Consider the following 6965-nt stretch of genomic DNA (forward strand, 5'->3'; position numbering starts at 1 on the left):
CCATATAAAACAATATAACATAAAGGTGAAAGGTTTTACCTGGTAAGTACTATTTACTTATGCAGTAATTACTAGGTAATTACCCTGTATGTATAACTATTTACTGTATAATTACCTGGTAATTACACGGAACTTACTATGTTAAATGACCCACTATTGCCAGGTAATTGCCAAGTATTTTCCTGACAACTACCTAGTAATTACCCTGTATTTATAAGTATTTACTGTGTAATTATCAGGTAACTACCCAGTATTTATAAGTATTTTCTCTGCTACCAGGTAAGTTACCCATTAGGTACCAGGTAATTACCAAGTATTTTCCTGACAACTACCAGGTAATTACCCTGTATTTATAGGTTTTTACTATGTAATTACCAGTTAACTACTCAGTATTTGAAGTATTTACTCTGCGGCCAGGCAGGTTACCCATGTAGCCCCTATAGGTAATTACAAAGTATTGTCAACAACTACCAGATAGGTATTTATAAGTATTTACTGTGTACTTACCAGGTAACTATCCAGTATTTATAAATATTTACTCTGCTACCATGCAAGTTACCCAGTAGCTACTAGGTAATTACCCTGTATTTATAGGTTTTTACTATGTAATTACCAGTTAACTACTCAGTATTTACTCTGCGGCCAGGCAGGTTACCCATGTAGACCCTATAGGTAATTACCAAGTATTGTCAACAACTACCAGATAGTTACCGGGTATTTATAAGTATTTACTATGTAATTACCAGGTAACTACCCAGTATTTATAAATATTTACTCTGCTACCATGCAAGTTACCCATTAGGTACCAGGTAATTACCAAGTACTTTCCTGACAACTACCAGGTAATTATATGGTAACTGTGTTCACTGTGTTTACATGGGTACTACCCATGTAAACACATGGGTAGTTAACCTGGGTATAGGTAGTTAACCTATCTAACCTGCGCTAGCATTGTTAACATAACAACACCAGCATGAAAACCCAGGGAAATCAGGCTTATAATAATTATAATTAAGATTCATAGCCTTACCATATTAATTGCCTCTTTATCCTGCCAGCTGGTGAAATGTCAGTGCAGATAATTGTTAGCATCTCTACGAATGTTTATCCTGGGAAATGAATATGCAAACTTCACAGGCTGTCAATGTTTTACTTTGATTATTAGTCATATATATATTGCCTCCCCTGCTTCTAGGCCACCAGCACGTCCAGCAGCAATGGCGAAAGAGGGGGAAAGAGGAGACCTGGGCACTTCCTGCTAAATCGCACCATGCTTTTGACTCAATTGAAATATATTAGGTCAATGTGATTGAATCACTTTCAGAGCTTATAAGTTTATGACTCACTTGAACTCAAAACATTCTAATCACGTTCTGTGGTCAAACATGAATTGTTGATGTTGAACACATGTAGGATCTGTTCATTTAATCTCAACATAGGGAGTTTTCTTTTTTCATCAATGTGGGTAAATACCTGGTAATATCATGGAAATAAGCCACGCTTCCGTTCACAGTACAGTTCCACCTTTCTTACAGGGTAACTTGAAAGGTTTTACCTGTTAACGTTTTGAAAATGTATGTGGTCCAACTGTCTATTACTGTGTAAATAACTGGAAATTGCCAGGTAACATGTTCGAAACATCCTGGTGGGTAATGATGGATTATAACCTACAATTACAGTGAAAGTACATGGTAATATCATGGAAAAAAGCCATGCTTCCATTCACAGTACAGTTCCACCTTTCTTACAGGGTAACTTGAAAGGTTTTACCTGTTAACGTTTTGTAAATGTATGTGGTCCAACTGTGTAAATACCTAGTTATTATCTGTTATGTTCAAAATACACCATGATGGGTAATGGAGGAGGATCATAATCTACAATTACCAGGTAGGTACATGGTAATATCATGGAAATAGAACACACTTCCTTTCACAGTACAGTTCCTCCTTACTTACTGGGTACCTATCGGGTAATTACATTGTAGTTGTCAGGGAATTACTTGGTAACAACTGGCAATCTCCTGTAACTACTAACTACCCATGTGTTTACATGGGTAGTACCCATGTAAACACAGTGAACACAGTTACCATATAATTACCTGCAGTTGTCAGGAAGATACTTGGTAATTACCTGGTACCTAATGGGTAACTTACCTGGTAGCAGAGTAAATACTTATAAATGCTGGGTAGTTACCTGGTAATTACATAGTAAAAACCTATGAATACTTGGTAATTACCTGGTACCTAATGGGTAACTTACCTGGTAGCAGAGAAAATACTTATAAATACTGAGTAGTTACCTGGTAATTACATAGTAAAAACCTATAAATAAAGGTTAGTTACCTGGTAGTTGTCAGGAAATTACTTGGTAATTACCTAGTAGCTACTGGGTAACTTGCATGGTAGCATAGTAAATATTTATAAATACTGGGTAGTTACCTGGTAAGTACACAGTAAATACTTAAACCTACCCGGTAACTATCTGGTAGTTGTTGACAATACTTGGTAATTACCTATAGGGTCTACATGGGTAACCTGCCTGGTCGCAGAGTAAATATACTTCAAATACTGAGTAGTTAACTGGCAATTACATAGTAAAAACCTATAAATACAGGGTAATTACCTGGTAGTTGTCAGGAAAATACTTGGTAATTACCTGGTACCTAATGGGTAACTTACCTGGTAGCAGAGTAAATACTTATAAATACTGGGTAGTTACCTCGTAATTACATAGTAAAAACCTATAAATACAGGTTAATTACCTAGTAGTTGTCAGGAAAATACTTGGTAATTTCCTAGTAGCTACTGGGTAACTTGCATGGTAGCAGAGTAAATACTTATAAATACTGGGTAGTTACCTAGTAATTACACAGTAAATACTTATAAATACAGGGTAATTACTAGGTAGTTGTCAGGAAAATACTTGGTAATTACCTGGCAACTAGTGGATCATTCACCATGTAATTACCAGGTAATTATACAGTAAATAGTTATACATATAGGGTAATTACCTAGTAGTTGTAAGGGAAAATACTTGGTAATGACCTATATTGACCATAATTACTGCATAACTACATAGTAGTTACCGGGTAGTTACCAGGTAGTTACCGTAAAATGAAGGGTTACCTTGCACTTTTACTCAAGTACATTTGTTATACCAGAGACTTTTGGGCTACTTGTAACAGTAGTGTTTCCTTACATTACATCAGTGTTAATGCTTTTTACTCAAGTAAAAAACTGAGTACTTCTTCCACCACTGTGTACACAAGCACCTTCTTTTTTTTTTCTTAAGACAAAAGCCATGAACTCAACCCACCAAGCAATTTAACAGGAAATGAAACAAACAATACTGACAAGCATGTTCATTAAGGGCCCACATGTGTCAGCTGTTGATATAGACCGATTCCATAGCGGGTCTCATGGTCGCAGCCTACGTATTTCCTGTAGGCGGACTCGACATAGCTGCGGGAGTAAAACCCTCACCAGGCGCACCTCTTCCACTACAGTGAACGGCAGAGTGACTGATGTTAGTTTGCCTCAAACTTTACTCCTTTACCTGCTTTTTTACTAACACATTACAAAGATGCCCAGAACATCGAGATGAACCTGTGTAGTTTATGGCTGCTCCAACAGTAGTGGCAACATAAAATAAAATAAAAAACGGAATGTCAAAATATCCACCGTGGTGGCTGAGGCCAGAGCCATTGAGTAATGGTTGAGACAAAGCAGTGAAGGGTCCTGAAAGATACATAATTTCAGTCTTACCCAATACCCAATCTTTCTGTTTTATGAACACAAGGCTGTTGTATTTTATACCTCATACTAAGCATTTAAAGTATGAAGTATAAAGTAAAGCAGCCTTGTGTTAATAAAACAGAAATATTTGGTATTGGGTAAGACTTGCGTTATGTATCTTTCACTGCTTTGTCTCAACCATTACTCAATGGCTCTGGTCTCCGCCACCGCGGTGGATATTAGACATTCCGTTTTTTTTTTTTTTTATGTTGCCACTACTGTTGGAGCAGCCATAAACTACACAGGTTCATCTCGATGTTCTGGGCATCTTTGTAATGTTAGTGTTAGTAAAAAAGCAGGTAAAGGAGTAAAGTTTGAGGCAAACTAACATCAGTCACTCTGCCGTTCACTGTAGTAGAAGAGGTGCGCCTGGTGAGGGTTTTACCCCCGCAGCTACGTCGAGTCCGCCTACAGGAAATACGTAGGTTGTGACCATGAGACCCGCTACGGAATCGGTCTATAGACAAGCATGTTCATTAAGGGCCCACATGTGTCAGCTGTTGATACAGTATAGCTGGTTCATGTAACCAGTGTTTATTTTGTGGACTAAAACTGTGATGGAAAATGTTCGTCGGCTCTTCCCTTTTTCACAGACGAAATTAAGCTACGGTAAATAAAAACTGAGCTATGACTGAAACTAAAATTGAATATATTGACAATATATTGTCAATAAGTAAGTAAGTACTGTAAGAAATTAATATTGTCAAGCAATAAAAATTATAAAAGACAAGTCATTTTATGTTTGATTGTGCTCTGAAAATAGCATCAAGGCCTGCCCCTGCCAAAATACATTTGTTTGCAAAATCAACTGTAGATTTAGTCGACTAAAATCTCGCAATATTTAGTCGACTAAAACAATCATTTCAGGTGACTAAAATATGACTAAAACTAAATTAGAGGCAGCTCCGCGGTGGCCTAACGGTTTGCGGAGCGGTCTTGATATCGGAAGGTCGCTAGTTCGTATCCCCGGACCGGCACGTTAAAATTACCACCGCTGAAGTGCCCTTGGACAAGGCATTGAACCTCTACCATGAAATGTTCTATGAGCAGGGCCTGGCTGTAAAGAAGTTCTTGAGCTTAGTCCAGTTACCCTGGGTAAACATAGTACCTTTCCTTTCCTTTGGAATTTTATTCAAAATGTAAAAATCAACACTGCAGTGTTGACCACAATGGTTCTCAAACTTTTCCCGTCGGTGATCCCCAAATGAATAAGCATATGGCCAGGGACCCCCATACAAGATTTTTGTCATTGTTAGATTTAAAAAATATATATATATATTCCCAATTGTTTCCAAAATATGTTCAAGATTTATTTTGAAAATACACATTGCGACTACGAGCTTGTATAGATCTCCCATTTTCAAAGCCATAATTCATGCCTGCTGCTCTCCATGCACTGTCACTCTCAACATGGAGCATACATTATATTAAGTATAATAAACGTCCTTTAGATGTGGTTAGTTTCTCTATTTGGACATAATAGCCTATGAGACGGTCGGTCTGATATTGAAACTAAATGTAGAAATACTCCGTTACAAGTCAAACTACTCATTATGAAGAACAGGTCGGTGACGCTGGAGAGACAACTGACCTCCAGGAAAGACTGGCAGGGTAACAGGCGCCAGCAACCAGTGTTGCAGCAGCACTCACAAGAGGGCACCAAGCAAGCTACAGAACATACAAATGAGCAATACCCCCAGAGTCTCCCGAGAGGAGGGGAGGAAGAGACACTCCATAGGACAGATTCAACGACAATGACAGTGACACAGACGCAGAGAAGGCTTCCTTGACTCAAATACACCCGAGTAAGGCCAAGTGTGGACAAGGACGGACGCATGCACACCGCACAGACAAACAGTCTGGTGAGACATAGGAGGACACTAGGCAGGACCAAACCATAGTCCTAGAGACCTGCCTGCCCCAAGAACACACAAGGCAGAGAGAGCCTCCTTCTGGCATGAGAGAAAGGACCATTTAGAATTACAATTTAGGAATTTAGTAGATGCTTTAGCAGACAATGGGCGAGTCCACGGGGGGGTGCCCTGGGCGCGGCAGTCGCTGGGGTGTGGTCAGCACTCGTTTGCTGCACCTGGCCAGCAGGACACTGCGTTCCCTGTTGGCCGGGTGTGGCCACCTGATGACCTCTCTTAGGGGCGGCCTTCGGGGTCGTCACACCAGCCAAATCCAAATGGCCACCATTAACAACCTATATATAAGGCAACATTTTAAAAATAGTAACATGTGTGGGGTGTGGGTTTTTTTCGTGATTGTAGTTTTGAAGTGTTTTTCATGCAAAACTAATGGTTGGAATGGATTCAGAATCATGAAAACCCCCTAGTTTGACATGTCACATGCTACCAAAAGCATAATGAAAATTGGAAAATGTTGCTTTATATGTTGTTAATGGTGGCCATTTGGATTTGGCTGCTGTGGCGACCACAAAGGTCGTGGCTCAGGCGCCCTAGATAAATCATTAGAGCATGCCATGGGTTACATGTGCAAAATATCCCTACGCTCACTTCACTAATGCAGGGATAGTGAGGTTTATGTGTATCCCAATATTCACCTACGTTTTACAAAGTGTTTAATTGTTTGGATTTATGACTTTGAGATCTCATTAGACATAACTTATCTCACAGGGATGTTTTGACAGCGGAGTTGAGTTATTAGAACAGTCTGTGTTTTTTAAATGCACTGGCAATAAACATCCATCTGTTTCCGTGATCACTCTGTTATTCAGAGTTATTCAATCAGGCCGGTCGATAGTAAAATAAGTAATGGTTCATACAACGATGGCATTCATCAAAAGTAAGAAAGGAACAAAGACTCTGTTCGCCCTTGGCAAAACCAATGTCAGTCAACCTCTTCTTCCTGCTGGCTCGAAACTTCCCAAACCCCACTGCAGAACCGCAGAACCGGCGCAGACTCACTCAATTGTTGATTTTTACACCAAATTTAGATTTTTAGTCTTTTGAATAAAATGTAATTCAGTAGACGTCATATATTATTCAACTGAAATGTTTCAGTGTTCGTCTAGTTTAAATATATTTAGACTAAATATAAAAGTTTAGTGGACTAAATCTAGAGTTGATTTTGTCGACAACAATATTTTGGCAGGCCTTGGTGTCGAAATGCCAGATCTTACACTTTGTTGCATGCTGAAAATAGCCG

Source organism: Protomyctophum parallelum (genome assembly GCF_964188405.1).
Source record: "Protomyctophum parallelum genome assembly, chromosome: 10".
Lineage (NCBI taxonomy): Eukaryota > Metazoa > Chordata > Actinopteri > Myctophiformes > Myctophidae > Protomyctophum > Protomyctophum parallelum.